Raw genomic sequence first — 23,015 nt, forward strand, 5'->3', positions numbered from 1 at the left:
GGGAGAGAAAAAAAGTCAGAAATGGCTGGGGAAGGGGAGGGAATGCATTTTAAAATTAAAAAAAAGAAAAACTGGGGGTTTTGCTACAGCTGTATGTCTGCAATTAGCCCATGGTAAGGCAGGATGGCTTATAATTGTTTTGCATCAGGATAAGCTGTCCTGGTATAGCTCTAACTCTGGGGTAGGTGCAGATACGGGAAGTATAGCCATTGAGCAGCTGCAGCACCATAGAGGTCTATCCTCTGTTAATTAAGAGCCATATAGGGAATTGTAAGTTGGGAGGATCTGGAGCTCCTAGGGTCCCATCTGTGATTGTGACCCCTAGTAAGGGAACTGCTGATTTATGCTTTAAAGACTAAAGGACTTTTGCTCTTCAAGTACAGAAAATAAGAGTGTTTGGATTTATTTAGGGCGCAGAGAGTTGTGACAATTTTTGCCTAATCTGGCCACAGAAAACCATTTATAGCTCCGATCAAACACAAGCACATGGCTGCAAATAGCTTCAACAATGGCTGATTCAGTAACAATCTGACCCCACATTGCATGAAGTATCAGATAAAGACGTATCAAAATGTAGTGCCTTCTGTCTGTGGAGCTCCAACCTGTCGCTGTTTTCAGAATGGGAGGGGGGAAATGGAGTGGAGTGGCATTTTTCAGCCCCCCTGGAGGGTGGGACAGGTGTATTGGAGCCCTCCTGAGGTGGGGGGCTCCAATTCACCCACCCCATCCTTCAGCACCAGCTGGGGAGCCCCAAGAATGAGCTTCCTCTGCTGCCTTTCCCCTCTCCCATTCTGAAAAGACCCAGCGCTGGTGGAGAGTCTGGCTGTTGTTATAGGAACCTGACTGCAGCTTCCTGGCTGGCAGCTATATTCCCCTCCCCTCCGGAACCAAGAGTGAATTTCTGTTTGATCTGGGGGAACCTTGCAACGCAGAACACTTTACTGAAATTGTTCCGCGTTCCAGTCGGGAGCTACATTTCTGTCTGCACTCTTAAACTATTATTAAAGCCTGATGGATCAGAAAATCTCTTAAGAAAACAAGCTCAGAGTTAACTACAACTGGCTGGAAAGTGGAACTCTTCTTCCACCAAGACTTCCCTTTGGAAAATGATGTCCCAAATCAGGCCAAAGTTAAGAATTAGATTTTTTTTTTTTTTTGAGGAAAGGGATTTTCAGAGAAAACCAGAAACAAAATATTTCAGATTGCTGGCTGCTCACCTGGAAGAGCCTTGGCCAATGTCACACTCTGGAGGCAGAAAGAGGACACGGACTAAGCCCTCCAGCCTGGCTGCTGAACACGTAGCACATCCAACCTCCCATCCCTGGCTGCAGAAGTGGGATGCTCAGCTTCCATGGCTCCCCAGCTGCATGCCTGGGAAACTTCTAAGAGAACAAGTGAAACTTGCAAACAGCCATGGAGCTGTCATGTCAATTTTTCCCAATGGAAAATGTCAATGTTGTGCAAAGGAGCATTATCCGTTGGAAAACACCCAGCTGGAACATTCCTGACCAGCCTGGATAACACTGTCTTGCAAGGTGTTCTAAGACTGTCCCGCCACAAAGAAGAAAAGCAATTAGCATTAAAATGAGGAATTGGCACATGCACTGAAAGATAGCACATTCATGAGCTGTGAACATTACCAAGACCATTCTGTGTTGGTGATGGACACACTGGAGTATCCAAGTATCTAGCCCTGCTCTGGAAAGAGGGGGGCTGCCATTTTCAGTGAGACTGTCAAGGGAGACATACCTCTGAACTGTATATTCTCTCTCACTCACACTCTTATCCTTATATGTGTTTACTCACATGTTCTCAACATTTAGCTCAGCCAATTCATTTTATCATTCTTGCCCTTAGCATCAAGGCTGCTCCTTGGATGGCTTTATGTAACTTGATTAAAGTATTTTCTATTTAGTTTTGTAAAAAATGGCATGTTGAATGTAAATTACACTTTTGCTTTTAACTTGCATAGTGGTCATGGATAACCACAACTTGCTGGAAACTGTGCCCACTAGTGGAGTAAGAAAAGCCAACTGAGTCTCTTACCTTGATAGTCTTTTCAGTGAAATGGAAAGACCAACAGAGAGATGAAACAGATGGTTTATAAACAGACATGACCTGCTCTTACCAGTGCATCTTTCTCACTGACTCTACCAAGGTGGCACGATTGAATAGAAGGGTCCTAGCACTCTGAGAACCCAAAAAACTCCATGTGGTAAGTCCACTGGAGGGAGGCTTGTCATATAAATAGGACCTGGTTTAAACTGAGATTTTGTGATCATGAAATTAAGTGATTTTTCACAAAAAATATGATCTGCAATGATATGCCATGATATGGCTGCTTGCTAGGGAGTTGCCCATGGCATTTCATTGCAAGGAGATGGAGCATCACGCACACAGCCAGGTGAGTAAAACCTCCCCTCCTCCCCCAAACCCCACCCCACACCTCTTCCAGTGCGGGGTGGGGAACTACATGCCCCACGGGGGAAATTTGCAGCATTCTGCTCAGAGACTTTATTCCCCCTCCGCACCCTGTGCCAGACATTTGTGATCCCTGTCCCCAGCCTGGCACTGGGGGCTGGGCTCAGCCAGCCAGATGGCCCTAAACCTGCTCCCTCAGCCAATCATGGGGTGGGGAAGGGGGGTGCCATGCTCTGGGTGCAAAAATTGCAGCCCCCACCATGATCAGGCCACAATACTAATGAACTGGGCCTGCAGTTTAAACCAGGCCCTACAGATAAATGTTCTTACTATTTTAGCATTGAAGTGTGATTGATTTGGAAACTGCTTCCCAAAGTTTGTGCCCCCTGCTTCAACTGCTACAACCTCTGTGGAGCAGTAATCCAGAGGGTCCACAGCTTGGAGTTCTGGGGAGTTTGCCATTTGCCTTTCCCACCCTAGTATGGAGGCTTGGGCCACCAGGATCAAGAATGAGAAGATGAGATTGTGGAGTCTGCATTTCAGAAAGGGGATTAAGTATGATCTTCATCCTGAGTATGCCCTGATGCCCAAAGCTTGAGAGAAAGACTAGACCAGGGGTTCCCAAAGTTTCTTATGCCATGGCCTGGCAAACCACAACCCAGAAGTGGCCATGGCCCAGCAGTCACAGCTGACTGCAGCTGGAATTTCTGGTCAGAAGACAGGTAAGGATACCCCCAACACCTGGGCAGGGGAGTAGGCCAAACCCTGCACTGCCACAGGCCCTGCAGAAGGAGCCGTGGCCTCTCTGCCCAGCTCTGGGAGGCCTCTGTCTGCTAGTCCGCGGCCACTTCCAGTCTGGCAGCTGGCCGTGCTGCGGACCAGCAGCCAACCTGCCGCGGCCCAGCACCAGGCCACAGCCCAGGGATTGAGAACCCCTGGACTAGACTGTCCAGTTCTAGCCAGCCTAACAGCACGTGACATCAAGAAAGGTCTAACTCTAAAATAACAGCCTGGACTGCAACTAAAACAGTGAGGGGTCACATCCCTGAACTGCAAATAACATGATAAAAGTCAGTTTGTATCTCTAGATTACATTTTCAATACTTTGACACCTAAATCCTTGACGTACTCTGTTCCATCCCAAAGAGCTTTTCCCCTGAGGCAACAATAGTAAGATACATATTTAAAAACAGGGTTTATAATGATCAATGTAAAACAATTATCTTGACTTTCCTGACAGCTATCCTCATGGAGCATTAGAAAAGCATGTGAGTTAGTCTCAAGACAGGCTTTGATACAGAAAGGACAGATCAGAAGGCCCGATTAAAGAGAACACTGCACATCATTCCTAGTGAGCATATTAATCTTTCAGGAGGAGTAGGTTGTGAATGTAGCATCTCAGTCCAAGTGCTTGGATTCTTTGCCAGCTGTATTTCAATGCAAAAACCAAGATAACAGGAAATTATGTTTCCCTTGTAAAAAAAGTGACGTCATTTTTGGCTTTGATCTCTGTAGAACTGTTGTTGCTTGGTTCTCTCTCCACCCCCAAAATTAAACCTATCTTCAATCCTGAAAAATTACTTTAAAAACCACTAGTTACTTAGTTTTGTTGCTGTTTTCAATTAAATATCTGGTGTACAAGTATTTACAGTAGGCACTGCAACTCCACATTGTTTCCAGCCCAAAGGGATATAAACAAGCCTTAAGCAGTCTCAAAAATAGAAGCTCAGAGTAAACTTACCCACTGGAGGTCCAAGGAAGTCAAATTAAGAGCTTACTCCAAGGCAGTCTATCAGACTTTTTCTTGCCCTAGCAACTTACTGTGATAAAAATGGAAACATTTTCAGCAGTTATTATAAGAGATCAAGATGTCATTAACCTGAAATGCAGGCTTTGAAAACTTCCTTTTCTGAGTCTTAATTAATGTCAAAGTCGAAATTTGCAAGTATACCAGGATTTAAATCCCCTAAATTTTGCAAAAATGAGCTGTAGCCCTTTTTGGGTGGTCAGGAATATTTCAACAAAATCATTTTGATCAGATAATGCCAATTCACCTAAATGAAAAGAAAAAAAAAAACCTTTTTGCACAAATATAGCAGAGCTCATGAAACTTTACTCATAAAGGAATTCTTGGCTCCATGCTGGAATTTATGTCGAAACCAGAGAGAGGTGCATCTGTACTGGGATATAACCTGACATTGCCAAATGAAGCAGACTAGCTATACTGGGATGTCTGCCAGAACAATTGATCCATTTCACTGGGTGAAACAGACATTGCCCTTTGTCCTGTAGGGGCAGGTCTCTGCCCTTCCCAGCAATGGCCAGAACCCAATCTTGTGAACAACCTCTATAAACAGGGGAACCTCAAGTTTCCCAGCTAGTGGGGGAACACCCAGGCAATCCTCAGGCATTCCTATGCAATCAGGGAAACCAGGCAAGTGCCCCCAGGGTTTCAGGACCCGGCCTCTGAAGCCCAGGGCAGCTGGAGAGTATGGTCAGCTCCAGACTGCCTGTGTTCTCCCACCTTAAATCCAACAGACATCTGCAACAAAATGCAGCACAAATTCATACTATTAATGTCATAGCCACACATTTTTGGCATTAGTGACATAACAAGGGGCATAAATGTCTGTTTTCTTGGACTTTGTACTTCCATAAAAAAAAATTATGGCAGCACAAAGGCAACACCTGTTTTCATCCTAAGATAAATAGCCTGGTTGTTACAGTACACCCCTGGCATGTGAAAGAATAGAAGAACAAGGACTTGAACCTGGGTCTGGGGTGAGAACCCGGACTATAAATCTGTTAGGTATTTATTACAATGCTGGCAAATCTCTTATTTGCTAAAAATTTAACAAAGTCTCTGCCCTAATGTAGAATGGAGGAAAAAAAAAAGTCTCAGTACCATTAGGACGTGAAAAATAGATTACTCCCAAGCTCTAGCCAGAAACTTTAACTAAAACATTTATTTTCTTCAAACAATTGTGTGTGAGCTCGGAGGGAAAAGGATCTCCTACTAACTTAACCAACTTCTTTTCTTCAGTGTGTTTTCAGGGACCACCTTCAGAAATCTTTTACTTTCCTACTGAAGTTAGATTTGATTTTAACGAACAATAAATTATCCATAAACCTGACATGATGTTGTGTGACATACAGTGGTCCAGGAAATATATGAGGGGCAAGATTTTTTTAAGAGCGGTATCTTTTGTTGCACCATTATGCTTGTGATAGACTTAGACAAGCTTTCAAATGCAATGTATTTTTCTTCAGATTTGAGGAAGTTCTTGCTGTGCCTGGTTCTTCCTCAGGCCTGAGGAGAAAGCATTGCATTCACAAGCTTGTCTAAGACTTTTTCAACAATGCCATTGGTCCAATGAAAGATTGGACCACAAAACTCCTTGCCTATCCAAAAGCTTGGTTTTCATACAGTTGTCCTCTCTGGCAACTTCAGTTCATGTTGGAATTGCAGGGCTCTATTTTTAATAAAAGGAAACAGATAAGTGATGTTTTTTCCTAAACAGTTCAGTGTTCTAGAATGAAATATCACATATTACAATGTGCAAAGGAAAGTTGCTATTGAAAGCAAATACAAAACTGCATAAATAAATCCTGAACTTTGAAAATAGCCTTATAGAAGACAGTTCTGTTAGGAATTCTTTAATAGTCAATGGTTTATGCATGGTATGTTCTGTGTTGACATCTACTGAACAGAGAACTGGGTGGGATTTGCAGGAAGTTAACAGCTAACAGCAGTAAAATATTAGTTATTTCTATATGGTATGGCAGCACCACACCCATGCCTAGCCCACAATTGTGTATTCAATTGAATTGCACAGGTGAGAAACTGTCATATATCATAGACAATGTTGAAATGTTAATAGTGTAAATCCAGGGTAAAAATGTAGCCAAAAAAGAGTAAATGTTTGAGCGTTGTGACAGGATGCGACCTAGGGGTGCCGTGAACTCCCCTAGCGCCCCCTACCTACCATACCAAATCAGTTTCAATGAACCCTCTTTATCTCGCCCGTCACGTCTTTGATGGTAATATTGTTAAAGGGAGGCTGCCTTTTTACCCTCTTTGGCACGGTGCTCTGAGATGTCTCCATCTGTGCCCTGCCTTCGCTGACACTGTGCACTATCGCCTCTGGGGCCATGCGTGGGTCCTACAATCACCTGTGCTCTCACGGTTCGGGTCCTCTGGCTCATCTCCATTGCCCGTGCCCTCTTGGGTGCTCCCTAGCTTCTCCTGGTGCTCACGCCCGCACTGAGGCCTAGCTTTGTGATCCCTGCCCGCACTGGGGGCTTCTCACAAATCCCACAATCGAGGCTCAGGTGGCCGTAGCCGTGCCTGGCCTCCAGACCCCCTTCTCGGGTCTTGCGCCCCACTGGGGCTTCTCGCCTGCACTGGGGCTTTTCCCTCACGACACTGCCCACACTGGGGCTGGGGTTGATACACCCCAAAACACGGTGCCCTCTCCAGTGCTGGGTCTCCACACTACCGTGGAGCCCATCTGAGGCCTCCTCCAACCCCTACATCCTCACCCGGTCCTCCAGTGTTATACAACTACAAAACAGAAAACTCACACTCCTGTGTTACAACATAAATTCCAATCATCCATATCCCTACCAGCGTTTCCTCCACCCAGTATCGTCAAACAGATGCTGCTCAGGCCATCAGGCTTCTCTGCTCTGCTTACTCCAGCAGAGCTCCCGCTTCCTCGACTGCCAGAGGGGAACAGAACTCCCTGGCTTCAGCACCTGTCCCTCTTTCTAGGAGCAAGGCGCTTCAGTGTCGTGCAACAGGCGTGTATAGACGAAATGGGGGCCCTAAATTGAAGCAGTGGATTTTAAAATTCACCACTTCAGTTTAGGGCTGATTAAATTCCCATGTCATGCACATACCCTGCTGCTGACGTACCTGCCTCTCTGGCGGTGCGGAGTGGTCCTTGGGCTGTGAGGGTGCCTGGTGCTTCCCTCTGTGGCAGCAGCAGCCCCCACCCCTCAGGCAGCCTCTGCCCACAGGCACCTGGCTCAGGCAGTCCCAGGGAGCACCGCAGCCATGGAGGGAAGCACCAGGCCCCTGTGCAGCTCATGCAGGCAGGCAGGCTCCGGGGGTGGGGGGGGAGATCATGCTGGCCACTTCCGGTTTCCCAGGCTGCTGCCAGGCTGCCTGCAGGGCTCCCTACAGAGCCACAGAGCTGCATGGAGCTGGTGCTTCACTCCACAGTTGTAGGGGCAGCAATCTAAAACTCCTTGCTGTGCCCCAAATCATTTAAGGTACATTACACCACCAAATTTCCTACAGCGGCTGGAATTAATACGCAATATGCCGCCAAGGCGTGCAAACACCAACAGCATTAAAGTGGTACAAAAGCATTTAGCCCATTTTAAAGTGTCGGGCACGCATGTCTCTCATTTTGTCTACACACAGTCAGGTGACAGCAATGAAAAAATGCAGGGTAGGACTGGTACAAATAAACAATTAGAGTGATTCACAAACTAATCATTATTCTGACCTCTTCCTCCAAAGGTGTATCCAAAGAGGCTGATTTGCATTTGTCGCAATCTAAGGGCTCTCACCTCAGATTATAAACACTAATTATAAATTGACTTAACATGTTTTATTAATTCCATTAAGGAATTAATGGCAAAAGTGGTTAGCTATGTGCTTTTTTTATCTTAGGTCTTAGTGCAAACATCTCTAAGTTAACTGCATATGATCAAATAAAATACCAACCATCTGTTCTAAAATACCAACCATCTTGTACTGGGAAGAAGGAAGTGCTTAGTCACAGACAAAATTTCTGAGGCTCAGACAGGTAGTCCCTGAAGAGACAGCCAGCCAGGATATATTCTAAAGAGTAGGAGGTGCTAGACCTGCCATAAGTGGCTGTAGGGGGCTGGCACTAACGTGGAGACCTATAATTATGTCATTGGTAAAGAGTGTATCATGTGATTTACGAGTCTTACAGGCAGTCCTAATTACAGCTGGGCATATAATGGATATTTTATTTCAGTGACCAAACCAGAGAAAACAAAGGTTTGTGTAGAACCGAAAGAAAACAATTTTGACAATTAGTAAACAAGTAAGATTGCAGTCAATCAAAAATTAAATGTTTTATTTTGTTTTGTAGTTCTTTAACTTCTTTAAAACCTCCTTTAACAAAAGCTATTATTTAAATGAAAATATTGCTTTGAAAATGCTGATACAAAATGTTTCTTCATTTCTGAAATGAAGAAACATTGTTTATGAATATTTGATTTGCAATTCTTGATGTTTTTAAAATTTGCACCTATTTACAGCTGAAGTTACTGTCTGAATTTTGCAAACAAGGGCTCAGTGTTCCTGAAATGCCAATTTTTCAGTTAATTTACTAGTCTTAAGAAAAAACTTTCCCCAGCTCTCAACCTAATACTGTAGCAAAACCCCCCATTTTTGTTTTTTTAATTTGTAAAATGCATTCCCTCCCCTTCCTCAACCATTTCTGACTTTCTCTCTGCCCTCTCTATCCCTTATAAGTGATTACAAGTAGTACTAGGTAAGCTAACCTGCTTAGCAAGTTACATGCAAGTTACATGCAAGCTGCCTAGCAAGTTATATAAGTTTCCTGTATTTGGCATAAAAACAATAAGTTAATTTCCCATTGTCAGAGTTCATGTGATATGTCCTGAGCCAAGAGAGAAGGCTTATACAAATCATCTTTTTATTATTGTCATCATGAGTTCTATAGCAGGCAGTACCTCATTTTTCATAATGCTTTCTTTCCTGAATAATGGAACAAATGGCTCTGAGCCAAACCGTTCTCTTTTACTGCACAACATTGGGCTCTTTCATTAAGGTTAGGCCTGTCTGTAAGAATTCGGAGAATTCTGACTTTTCCTGCCAAGTCCTGCCAGAGTAGATACCCACTCATAAGCTAAAATACATCACTCTGCATAACTGGACTGACAAGTAATGACTGAATGGCTTGATAACTGACCCACTGATCTTTAAGTAAATGGTAACACAGTGAGTTGTCTAGGTTTTACAGTAACAGTAAAGCCTGTTTGTATTCTTTTTAAAAAGGGAAAAAGAGAAAAAGAAAAATCAAGACTTTGTAGAAATACACTGCTGTTGAAAGGAAGCTTTATATACACTTAGGCCATCCATATTTTCTCAGTTGGACTCCCATTGTTCAGTTGTATTGGATTTCTTTGTACACTTCAGTCTAACTATAATTTTGAAGAGTTCAAAGGGAAGTGGTTAGGTTAAAGCAGTGTGCCATGAACATACTCGGATTTGAGGATTTGTGGGGAGTCATGCAGATTTTCTTGTGTTTGTTGTACTGATATAGTGTGTATGGTCTCATTAGAAAGCCAATGTTATGCTGCATTCACTTATGTCATTTTTATAACAGTATAAATTATGTTACACTGTCTATGTATAGCTGTGATTTTGGTGATGGTTTAGCCAAAGGAAAAAGTGAGGGGGCAAAACTGCTAAGTAACTCCTGCTATTGTGATACTAGGACAATTGCCTTGGCTAATCACAGATAGAAAAAGCCGCTGGTGGGAAGAGCACACACATTATTATTATTGAATGTTTGTAACAGGAAAAATAACCACACAATAGCGAAGTCATCTGAGAAATGGCTCATGAAGTCAGAGGAATACCAGATGTTCTAGGGAGAGAAATTTTTGGAGGATTCTGTGACTCATGAGCAATTAGAATAATGCTGATGGGGGAGTGGCTGGGAATTATCTTGGGGTCTATCTAGAATTGACTCAAGATCTATGGCTCCCATCTTTTGAAATTTCAAAGTTACTAGCGGTCAGGGCTGGCAGAATCAGCAGGAAGACTGAATGCTGGAAACACCAGCTGGCAGGTCTCTCAGGAGACTTATGGTGTAGACAGATAATAGGGCAAGAAGTTTTCTTAATAGATACATAATTTTTTATTGTTTCTTGACACATTTCTTAATGGAAACTTTGTGCTTTAACTGTGTATTATTTGACCGCATTGGCAATTTTTTACAATTTTTGACTGATATTTGGCCAGTCAAACACCTAACCCTAGTTATGAGAACATAGTGTGTGCCAAAGATTTTTCATAAAATCTTCCTTTCAAAACAATCTAGTAGCATCTTGTTTGCTTGCAAGAGAGCCCAGTTTAGACTGCCATAGTTTATACATGACCTGAATATTTTATAGCAGGGGTCAGCAACCTCCAGCATGTGTGCTAGAGCATGGCATGTGAGGCCATTTTTCTTGGCATGCCACAGTCAGCCCAGGCTCTGGACAGCTGCCACCAGCCACGGAGCCCAGGGTCTTGCAGCAGGCAACCAGGAAGCTACAAACCTTGCTGTAAGCAGCCTGGGCTCTGTGGCTGGTGGCAGCTGCCCAGAGCCCGAACCAGCTGCAGCCAGAAAGCTGCAAACAGCTGCACAGGGCTCCACAATCCTGGCACCAGCTCCATGGTGCCAACAACTGGGTGGGCACCTCTGGGCACAAGGCGGGGAAGAGCCATGAGGCAACGCAACCCTGGCCCCTCCTCTGCCATCTGCCCAGAGGCATGTGTGCAGCCGCCACTGCCATGGAACCAGTGCTGGAGCTGTGGAACCTAGTGCAGCTGTTTGCACCCTGCCAGCTGCCTGCACTGCCTCTGGCACTGCCCCAGCCATCCACTCAGAGGCACATGCCCAGCCAGCACTGCAACAGAGCCAGTGCCAGGGCTGCAGAGCCCAACAGAGCTGCTTTCAGTGCCCATTAACTGCTGCAGCGGCCCAGAGGCCAGCTGGGCTGTGGCAGGCAGCTGGGAGGCTGCAAACACCTGCACCGGGAAGGGGCTGGGGTTGTCCTGCCTCAGACTCCTTCCTGGTCATGTGCCCAGAGGCACACATGCAGCCCCCCGCCGCCCCCCACAGAGCTGGTGTTGGGGCTGTGGAGACCCATGCAGCTCTTTGCAGCCTCCTCGCTGCCTGCCACAGGCGGTCCTGGCTCTGGGTCTCTGCAGCAGGCGGCACGCAGGTTGCAAACAGCTGCACCAGGGTCCAGAGCCCTAGCGCTGGCTTTGTTGGGGCAGCGGATGCACACGCGTCTAGTGGCACGTGGCAGGGAAGGGGCTGGGACAGCGTAACCCCGGCCCCTCCCCTGCTGCCCTCCCATAAGCACGTGTGGCTGCCACCAGCAATGAGGATCAGACCCCTCATGGCTCCCCACCTCTAGCATGCCAAATAAAATGGGTGGAAATGGGGTGTTTTCAGTACTTCGGCCAAAAAAGTTGCCGACCTCTCATTTTATTATGTGAGGTCCCTGATTTACTGATTTATCCTATTTAGCAGCAGATACGGTGTTTTGTCTATGTTCACTTGTAGTCCGATTTTCTTTGCTTCATTTGTTAGTCAGGTACACAGAGCTTCTATATCTTTGGGCAAGTGATAGTCCAAGCTAGCCCACTCTATGAAAAGGGGGACCTAACAGTAACATTTCTTTCACAACCCAGGGAATCCACCTTGAGCCGGAAGAAATTCCCCAATGCAGCTCTGGGGTCTAGTATTAGGGCAACAGAGCTAAGATTTGATGGGATAAGGAGTTATCCCAGGGCAAACTTTGGTCTGTTCTTTGGGATAAGTGTCAGGACAGTAGGGAGAAGCTCAGGGCTCTGCGGGGTCATCTGCAAAAAGGCTTGTGATAAGTGGTGACCAATTTTCCAACCCTGCAGCCCAGATGAGTGGTTTGGGGCTGGCCCACGGGCCAGGTCCTGCATGGAGTGGGTCTACATGTGAGATCCTAAGCACCAGATCCAGCTACATGCTGGCCTGACCTTACATGCAAGGCCATATCATCTAACCTACAGGGCTCCCCATGGGTCAAGAAATTTGGCAGCAGGGGAGCAACAATTAATGCCACCACCATTCCCCCAGTGCCAAAGTTCTAGCCCCAAGAGCCAGATAATGTGGGTCTATGAACCAGATTTGGCCTGCAGGGTAAAGGCTGAGACCACTGGATGAACCGGGTTACAAAGGGTATGCTGCAAATACATGTCTAGTTAACAGATGGAGGAGACAGGAAGGTGCTATATGTTTTTTAAAGCTACAACCAGAGTCAATCCTAAACAGTCACAGGAACATGGGCTACATTCAGAAACACTGGCATCTAGTGGCCAAACTAAAAATGTTCCAAGAGGTATGCTAAATCCGATAGCCCAAACAAACCTGTTGCAAAAGAGACACACTTTCCATTTTCCTCTTAAAATGACTGAGTGATTTGCAAAGCTAAACATTATGACCCACTATTCATCTTTTTCAGAGACTTCAGCATCCTATTAACAATGCTAGCAAAATGTGCTCGAATCAGCAAAAACTGTTGGAATCTTGAAATCTTGCCTTTACTGATAAGGCAACAGAAAGTTAGAAGTGTCTGCTTAGCACTGTCTGTAGCATCCAGCCTATGTGTTACCACCCTTTATTTGTGAGAACTTGCAAGTTCAGGGTCATGGAAAATCAAGGAAATCTAGAGCCTACCAGGAACATTAATTTCTAAACTGGTGTTCAGAAGGGATGCTTTATCCAATTCAATAGTAGCTAGAATGAATTAAGTATTTTTCTAAACAAATTTTCTAATCCAACACTCCCACACCAGGTGTCATCTTAGCATGATATGAAATGTCTGAAAAAGCTAAACTCCCAAAAGACAAGTTTTGATAGGGAAACTAATCCAAATATTAGGATTAATTTGCCAATGCTAAAGCACAGTTTTCTTAATACTTTCAAAGCAAACTACTTATCAAAATGGGTATTGCATATAAAATAACTGTGCAACTAAACCAGCAATAATTCTAATGTGAAACTTCTCACTTTATCACATGAAATAATTGAGACATGGCACGGATGCCTGCTCACTAATCCTTTACCCATAAGTACTACAGTACTCCTAATCCTCTGACATGATGCCATGCTATAGCATCATGTACTCTCTAACAGAAGAACAATTTTTGCTCAGGCTTAGCAATGGAAATTCACTGAAGTCACAGTACTTTGAGTTTCTCTCTCCATTTATGTTGTAAATGTGGTAACAATTGATCTAGAGGCAAAGAAACTGCAAGACCCTGGATCAGGTTCTCCCATTCAGCTGATCTGTGCTCAGCACAGAATGGAGAGAGAAGAAAGCTGATTTAACATATCTGCACAATTGATGACTTCAGTGGACTATGAACTTTGTTTGGTTTCAGTTGTCTAGTTGGACAGGTCTTCATCCAAGCAACATCTGCTACTACAGTTGGGATTCTTGTTGACAGTCTTAGGTACTTGTCGTGGATTTGACACGGAGGGTGAACTCTTACATTTTTTAAACTAAAAATGGCAGAAGACTGGACATCAAGACACTGCTGTAATACAAAGTCTAAAACCTATAGAGGTTGATACGAAGGCACTGGATAGTCAGTTTGGTATCTTTTAGGGATATTATTAAAAAACCCCACACAATGAATATTCCAGCAATTACAGTAGGTCTAATACAATAGAATAATATACAATACCATTGCCATAGAATATAATTTAATTCTAATGCTGACATCAAATTTCTACTATAGCACTAAAATGAGTGTACCGTTGTTACACAGAAAAGACCAAGAAGTGACAGACATGTTAATATGTAAGTGAATATGTAGGCTAAGAATTACCTCATATGAATGAATATTCATTGCTTCCTGCAGTTATTGTGCTTGAAAATTTGGAAAGGGGAAATCCTGTGGATGGAATAAATGTTCAAAGTGACAAAGCAGTATCAAGTTGCCAGGCCCCTAGATAATAGCATCTGGTGTTTCTCCCCCACCCTATTCTACATATGCATTAAATTGTGTTAATCCTAGTCTCAACTAGTTCATAGGTCAAAAATATAGAGAGTACTTGCAGCTGTATGCAAACTACTTGCAAGAGAGGATGTGATGCCTTTTGATTCCAAAAGTAGCAGATTTCTGGAACTTGTTAAAGTACTTAGCTCAATGTTGGGGAAAAACCCCACATGCTAATTGAACCGTTGATGCTAAAACTAACAGGGCTGTGTGCAACTTGGGGAGTCACAGTTATCTTACAAAGCTGAGACTTACTAGTGCACATACACTGTACTTCACATCATACTCCTTTCCTTTCCTGTACTCCTTTCCTTTCTTGTTGCAATTGGTAAGCTCTTTGGGGCCTAAATCTCATTTCTTTGATGAGAGGGCACTGGGAACAAAGCACTGTCAATAACCTTACCAATCTCTGAAGTAAATTACTTCAAACTGCTTTTTAGTGAATACTTGGGTGGTCCTTACATACAGCCTATGATAAACTGGGAAAATATATAGACCCAGTTTGCAACATATTCCCTTCTGACAGAGGCAGACACGGACCTGTTAGCATGAAGTGACAGATCTCTGGGAAACAAAAGTCCTACTAATTCATTTTAAAACTGATTTAAATATTTGTCCTTTTTTCATAAGAGCTAACATATTCATTGCAAATGTGATCCATTTCATTATCCCTAGGACCAGCAAAACAATTGAATTTGTAATAAAGTCTTACCTGGAAATTCAATATACTACATAATACCATCTCTGAATAGCAGATGGAGCTCTTTTGTCTCTTTTGACTTCATAAATATATTTGGAAACCAAATAAACTTAATAATATTCTTTCTACAGACATAGCCTTGGGTAACCAGAAGTAAACAAACTAATTTCCTCTATGTCTTAAATACAAAATCCATGGCTAAAAGTTAGTTGATTACTGTAACAACAGGTAAGAAATACGGCAGATTGCATGGAAATGAAGTGTTGTCAAGCATTATCTACAGGAGTTTCACTTTAATTTGCTCCTTCTTATTCCATTTTCTTATGAATCTTCACATCTCTTACTACTTTCTCAAAAATACTGACAAAGTAACATTTGATTAAAAAGTAAATGGTGTTGCCAACGCTTCATTCCATGGGAAATTAAATGCTAATTTCACACTGACTTAGTATTGCTCTTCCAGTCTGCTCTCAGACCTGACATTTTTGCTTTTCCTCTGGGTATCCAAGCCCCAGTGTCTGAAATAATCAGTTATGGTGGAACACTGAACAACTTGGGCATAGTAAAAGAACATGGGCATATTCCAGCATGGTAATGAATGAAGAAAAAATGTATTCATAGCAACATATATGATCATGGGTTCAGGCACACTGGATTAGAGGAAAAGAAAACAAAATGTCTAGCTTTGCTACAACCATTTTTTTTCTATTTTACAAATACTCAGGAAAGCCAGCAGACTGACAGAGTTATTGATAGTTAAGGCTGTGTGAAACAGCAGTGTTTCATCTCAACTTCCATTTCACCGTTTCGAAGAGACAGTGTTTCATTTCATCGTTTTGTTTCATTTCGAAGCGCTGTTCCATTTCATTTCGTTGAAACTGGTTTTGCTGTTTTGATGCATTTTGACATTTTGCCGATAGGCTGTAACGGGGAATCATGAAAACGCCTATAACTTTGTCATTTCTTGCCTGATACAGGTGAAAACTGTAGGGATGGTAGCCCCTTCTGAGGACATGAAGTCTGACAAGTTTCAAAGAGATAGGTACAGGGGTTTCTGGGAAACTGCACCTGAACATTTGAAAGCAAAATGTGAATCACTTTCCCTCACTCTCTCTGTCTCCCGCCACCAGGCTCATCTCACCAGGGCTGTGCTCCAAGCGACTCCAGCAGCCCCATGGAGCTCAGCCCAGTGGCGGAGCTGCTCAGAGCACAGCCCTGGCAAGCACAGCCTGGCAGCGGGAGGCTCCACAGCCCCACAGAGCTGAGCCTGGTGGCGGGAGGCTAGAGGGAGCCACTGGCCATGGCTGTGCTCAAATCATAGCCCGCCACTGCGTTGCTTCGAAACTTAAACCGTTTTGAAAAGTTTCGAGTGCCCTCATTTCATTTCAAAGCTGTTTTGAAGCCATTTGTTTCATTTTGATTTTGCTGTTTCAAGCTTGAAATGCATCGAAACAGCTTCAAAAGAAAACATCCGTCAAAATTTTGCACAGCCCCACCGATAACCTCCCAGGGCACCATCATTTACAAGATGCTGAATTACCAAAAAAACCTCTCAACTTCACTGTAAAATGCTTTCAATGTGGAGCTTCCAGTAGGACCCCGTGTGCATACCCTGTACAAGTGAACTTTTTTTCCAACTGGGGTGGGATGACAATTTATAATCCACGCTCTAGCCTCTCTGCAACAATTTATGCACACTATACCACATGTAACATAGATGTTCAAAATTTGGTTTCCTTTCAGGAACAAAGAAATTGAGCAATGCTGATCTATTTAACTATGTGCATTTAATCTGATCATGCTCCCTTCCTCTTGTTCATCATGGTAAGCTTTAATGCAACATAACATAAAAACACTGATAATGGACTGCTAATATTTTCAGCCAAAAGCCAGTTCCCTTAATGACTGTTCTCAAAGTCTCCTTCATTTTCCATCTTATTAATCTACTTCCCCCCCCCCAATTCTGGCTCAGACTGGGGGGCTGAAAGCTTCCCTTTCAGTCTGCCAGACTAGATTTGTCAGCTTTCAATTCATCTGCAAAATTCTGAAACTCAGAAAAAGCTCTGAGCTAGCAGCCACCCCCACAAAGTGCTGAATAAAACAGCTGATTACCATGTTTTTGTACATACCATGTGCATCTTTTCCAAATGAACAGCTGGTGGAAATGGGAGTTTGCGTTATAAACAAGGAAATACAGTAACAACAGTTATTGGTGCTTAAGCTTCTGCTTTCACCAGGGAGAAGCAAGGTCTAACCTGATCCACGGGGAGCAGAAAAATGAACAGGTCTGGCTCCTTTGCTGCTGCTACTCAGTTATTTATGACAAGGAAAGATATTTCTTTCTTTATTCTGCCTTATTTTTTAAAGCTGCATAATTTATTGCAGACAAGCTTCTTTGGGTAAATCAGATATTTTTTATTAGACCAACTAAATAGTTGGAAACATTTTTCTTAGAAAGTTTTCAGGTCTAAAAACCCTTCGTCAGACCGAGGAAGCATCTGCAGTGGTGTGTGCTCTTCCTGGATAGAAGAGCATCACCATCCAGGAAAAAGTACACACCAGCTGCAGATGCTTCCTCAGCCTAAGGGTTTTAAATCCAAAAGCTTGTTAAGAACTTTTTAAAAACTATTTAGTTGGTCTAATAAAAAAATATCAGATTTACCCAAAGAACCTTGTCTGGCTATGTCCTTAGACCAACACAGCTGCAACCTACATCCCTGTATCTTATTGCAGGGCATTTTGTATGCAGGAAAATATAGTATATTGTGCTAATGTATCAAGTTAGTATAACAGAAAGGAGGCAAGAGCACAGGGTTTTCTAATAAAAATATCAAGGCTCTTCAGTGGAACAAAAGTAAGAGTTTCTGGGCTCTAGGGATATGATGTTATGTGCAGCAAGACTGAAATTTTAAAGCTTAGGGCTAGATACAGACATTCAAAAAGTCTGAGCCAGAATCAATTTAAGTTACACAGTTTTCTATAAGCAGCGTAGTTCAGATTGGTACCAAACAAAACACACATTTGCCCTTTGATAAGGGGCAAATTTTAGACCAGGTTCCACCATTTTTAAACCAGTCTGTGTGCTGAACTTCTGTTCTGCTATGGGTTTCCAGTCACTTATACTGGTCTGATAAAAGTATAATGTCTGTACTTGGCCTAGAAGTTTTGTTCAGATGTTAAAAAGATGTCTTCCTTATCCCTGACCCCCAGTATTATTTTTAATAGTCTTTGGCACTACAAAATAAAAGTCTGCAGGCATCTTCCAATGTTGGAAGCCCCAGTCTGAACCCAAATGTTCAAAGGGACCAAAATCAAGTAAAGAAGTAGAGGTGCACCCACTTAACAGGAATGCATTTGGCCATTTCAAATTTAGATTCTTAATATGAGGGAGGCAGATGAAGAACCTAAACCTGTGAGACAAACACACTGTTACCTGTCAGCTCTGTGTTCCTGAGGGAACCCTGGCACCCAGCTTGCTGGACTTACGAAGCACTATTTCTTCCCTCCCCCTCCTACCCCATCCCCACCAAACAAACCTCATCCAACCAGAACCAAGAAGAAGAAAAGTTTAATAGGCATCTTGGGCCATACATCCCCTGGTCCCAGTCAATGTTCCCTCTAAGGCTTAGCAATCCATGAGCACAAGGCTTTATTTAGTCCATGAGCATGCCGCTTCAGTCCATTCCCAAATTGGTCTCGCATCCCCCATTCAGCGCACTGACCAAATTATTCTCACAACATTATTTGGGATAAAAGAGTCTTGAAATACAATCTCTCTCTCTCTCATATATAAATAGTATTTAAAAAAAATAAAATATAAAACCCTACCAAAACAGAAAAGTTTATGTATAATTCTCCACCTGAGGAAAGCATGCAAAAGAGAATGGATTTCATGTGACAGACTTAAGTCACATCATTTAATATACTCTGTAAAGCTCTCAGGTACTGTGAAACACTGAAGGTCTGCCCTATCTGGCAGATTTCATCACTCTTTCAAAAATGATCAACACTGCCTCCGTGCCTCCACAGCCTTTGAAAGCGGCATGCAGCTTTATGCGTCTTGCCACTGGGCAGACCAGGCAGTGAAGGGGCACACGACATTGGGGTGAAGCTTGCCTGAAGGGCCTGGGGTGTGGAGCAATTCCCCAGAGCCAGCAGAGCCACGTGGTGCCTGGCTCTGCCCCAGCCTCTGCCCCCACCCCACCCCTGCCTTGCCTAAAGGCAGAGGCACTGCCTACCCCGTGCCGCTCTCTCCCCCCGCGGGGATGCCGGCATGGTGAGGACTGGAGCGCAGCCAAGTGGAAACTTACCGCTGGCCCCAGTACCTCTGAGTTGCTAGGAAGCCGCAGCCCAGCTCCTCTCTGGGTGGGTGTGCGGCATTAAAAAGTTAATGCACAGCAAGATTTTTTTGTACAGGGCTGTGTGCACGTGCAGCTTAGAGGATGCTTTGGTCCTAGTATGGGAGGCCTGTTTAAACTTAATTGACTAAAACTTGGTTGCCAGGTTAGGGAATGCTGAGGCAAGAGACTGAGTCAGAGGGGGTATGGGTGACATCTGAACAATGGTTAAGGGTTCATCACAGCATCCAGCCCATTGGAGCCCTGACCACAAATGCCATCATACTGTTCCCGGGATGACTGGTGGAAGTCCTCCCCACAAAGTTTATGAACACTCCAAGTAATCCCCTTAAGTCTGTTCCATGTGCCCTTGGGATTTCCTGTTTTAGACAATAGACCAAATCAAGGCACCAGTAAAAGACTACAGTAAGATCTGAAAGTTATGCTAAGCTGAGGCTTATTCACAACAGGCAAAATACAAAACACTGATGCTGACTTCACAGTGCAAGCATAGCTAGGCCATCTGAGAAGAAATAATGCGGTATCCCTTCCAGTTTATCTTCTATATTCATAATAAATTCAAGCCGGCTCCTAGGTGTCTGGTTACTTCTTAAAACCTTATGCTTTTCCTGGTTGTTAATCAGTTTCTGGAGACGTTCCGATAACCCCTTGTCACTGGAAAAAGTAATTCATTTACATTGAAACTGTTTGAACAACAGGATTTTCCCTGTCAGTTACAGCTTGGGACTCTCTTGATTTACACAATTAAAAGAATGCTTTGAAGAGGCTGAACTAAGGGTATAAGAAAGCTGTAAAGCAGCAGACAGTGTGCTTCAAGAGGGAGAAATCTCTCTGATACCATCCACTGCTGTTCTTGAGAAACAGATTGCTCTTTTCATCACCTGTTTAACCTCCAACAATCATGCTAGGAACTTTGTCTGTCAACAAAACACCCAAGTTCCTTGGAATGGTGAGATCCCAGCTCTCTCTCTCTCTCTTTTTCTCTCTAAGTAAAGCTTTCTGAACCTGAATTTTATTAGTTAAGCTTGAGCTAGGCTTCCCCAAATACTCAACTGAACCAGGGTAATATTGTAATTGTTTTTGTTTGTTTTTGCTTGCATGGCTATTACTACTAGTACCATCATAAATTTCATATACTTAGCAATAAATAACTTCTATAGTCAAACTGGTGGTAACCGGGTATATTTTTTTCCCTCTCTACTTCCCCTTCCCCACTTGCTCTGCAGCAACGCTTCTTTTACCTAAGCCAAAGATCCCTGTAAAGCCCAAAAATACTGTGGGGTCCACTCATCAAAAGGCTAGGACACTCAGGGCAAAAGATTGGGACATGCTGAGCTTGAGACATAAGGGGATCAGCTTGTATAGGCTAATTGACCCAGTTTGGCTCAGATTTGCCCTAATGAACTGAATGCTGGCCCATGAGGGTGTCAGCTGAACGCCCGGCCTGATTCAGAGGTATTCTGTTCACCTGAGTGCTTGTCTGACTGCATTTTACTGTTGCCCTGATGAACTGATTCCTGGTATATGAGGGTATCAGCCTGTACATGCTGATCAACCCAGCCAGGTCAGGCATATCACGTTAGTGTGTGAGTATGAGTGTGAGTGTATTGGACTGATTTGGTGGCTGGAGGAACCCAGCTCCATTGAAACTGAATCCTGCAAGATAGCTCCATCAGGAGTGAGGACTTGCAGAAGGGAGAGATACAGCTCCATATAGAAACACAAGTAACACAAGCAGCACACTGATAGAATTACAGACCCCAGAAACATACCCCTAATAAATAAGTGCATGCCAACATGATGGGCAAATCTGGTAACAGCACATCCTTCATTTCTGTAGTGTTCAGAAGGGAGAGATGATCAAGGGGAAACAAATTATTTGCTTAAAGAATGTCATGAACATTTAATAATGGATCCAAGAAACAGGATATAAACAAAGCACTTCAGAGCATTACCTGAACAAAGCTTTTTTCTTCTGAAAGAACTTGCAGTTTTTTTCTTATTAATTAAGTACATTCAATCTAGTCTATCATAAGACATTTTTACATGTTAATTTGTTCTTACCAGATAGTTCCAATTTGGCAGTAAGAGCATTATCTTCAGGTTATTTTCAGCAGTTTAGTGTTAGATTCTTAATCTGCAGGCTTCTGCTCTTGAAGATGAGGTTACATGTTCATCCCTACATTATTATTCAGAAACCACTGACCTGGAAAAAGTGCTTTTCTTTGCTTTAGTATCACCACTCTGTTTTATCTGCTGTTATCTGTGGCCAATAAAAACTCAAATGCAATACAAAAGGTGTTTTCTCATTCTTTAGTAAAAGCTGCATCATATATTCCATTGTACAGTAACCACTGGACTGCTTGAAGGGTGATATCATCTCTTCCAGGGTTGTAGCTGATTAATCTTTACTTGAAATTCTGCCCTGCTTCTGAACTATGGGACACGTTAACCAGCAATTGGAAATCAAGCTTTAAAACACAAAAAAAATCATTGAAAACTGCAGGCAATATTATTTTAAATGTCCCACTTAGGTTATCAGAAAAATGTAAACAGGACTCACAGGTAACAGGAAAAAGATATCCACCAATCTCCTTTTACTTAAATGACATAAAATTAATATTTAACAATGGAGAAATCTGATTTGCAGTATATAAAAACAGACAGCTCCAGAACACTTCAGAACATGACACTCCATGCAAGTGTTTTATAAAAGAGGCAGGAGTGCCATAGGACAGTTTTTTCTTTCTTCTACTACTGTTCATTCTGTGCATGATGGCATCTATCCATCCCTCTTCCTTCATCATGGTGCATGCACATAAGCACCAGCTTCTCTCCCAGCCCCAGTGCTGTTGGGCACTGAGGAGCATACCATTTTGTCTTGCTTGGATTCAGACTCTTGTTCTTGCTCAGACTGACATTCCTTGCAACTCAGTTTTTTTGGAGGCTTGCCGTGAAGTCTCAGTATCTACAACAAGAATGTAGCAGTAGCAGGTAACCCTTGTGGTTAGTGACAGACATTCAAAATGCCTGAGCCTGAATTGACTCAATCTTTGCAGGTTAGTCTAACCTGCAATGCTTGAACTGGTTTGGAGGTCCCAAGGGGGAGGGGAGCCAGGTGTCCAAGAAGAGTGGTTGCCCCTTAAGGAGACAATCCTCCAAGCCCAAAGGGAGATAATTCCAACATGGATCAAAGGGAGCAGGAGGGCACATAAGCCCCCATGACTTACCAAAAGTATCTTGGAATGTTTCCTAGCTAAAAGGGAGGTGTACACCCAATGGAAGGGAGGGGCCATCACCAGGGAGGATTATACTACGGTTGCTCGGGGCTGCAGGGGGGCAGTCAGGAAGGCCATGGCGGAGATGGAACTGGGACTAGCTACCTGGATCAAGGACAACAAGAAGTCATTTTTTAAATACATAGGGGGCAAAAAGAAGGTACCGGGTAATGTGGGGCCCCTGCACGACATGCTAGGAAATTTGGTTGTCACACCAGACGACAAAGCTAACCTATTTAATGACTTCTTTGCCTCCATTTTCCTAAGCAGGGACAGAATCAGCACCCCCACCGTGCCCCCCTCAGGCCCCAGGGGAGGCACACCTAGGCCATGGGTCAGGGAGGATCTAGTCAGGGAACTTCTGGAGGGACTGGATGTATTTAAATCAGCTGGTCCAGATGATCTCCACCCCAGAGTGCTGAGGGAAT

At 43.5% G+C, this 23,015-nt stretch overlaps 1 long non-coding RNA gene across 1 annotated transcript in view; it reads right to left on the reverse strand.

The window, feature by feature from the left end:
* Positions 1-5,781: 5,781 nt before the first annotated feature.
* The window catches only part of LOC109313559, a 29,535-nt gene continuing 12,301 nt past the window's right edge, over positions 5,782-23,015 (reverse strand). Inside the window, exons 2-3 of the long non-coding RNA XR_002102084.1 lie at positions 14,081-14,146; positions 5,782-5,894 (exon numbers count right to left, since the gene is read on the reverse strand). This is a non-coding gene — a long non-coding RNA (uncharacterized LOC109313559). The remainder of the gene's footprint in view (positions 5,895-14,080; positions 14,147-23,015) is intronic.

The sequence above is a fragment of the Crocodylus porosus genome, unplaced genomic scaffold (assembly GCF_001723895.1).
Source record: "Crocodylus porosus isolate Cpor-Errol unplaced genomic scaffold, CroPor_comp1, whole genome shotgun sequence".
NCBI classification, from domain to species: Eukaryota; Metazoa; Chordata; order Crocodylia; family Crocodylidae; genus Crocodylus; species Crocodylus porosus.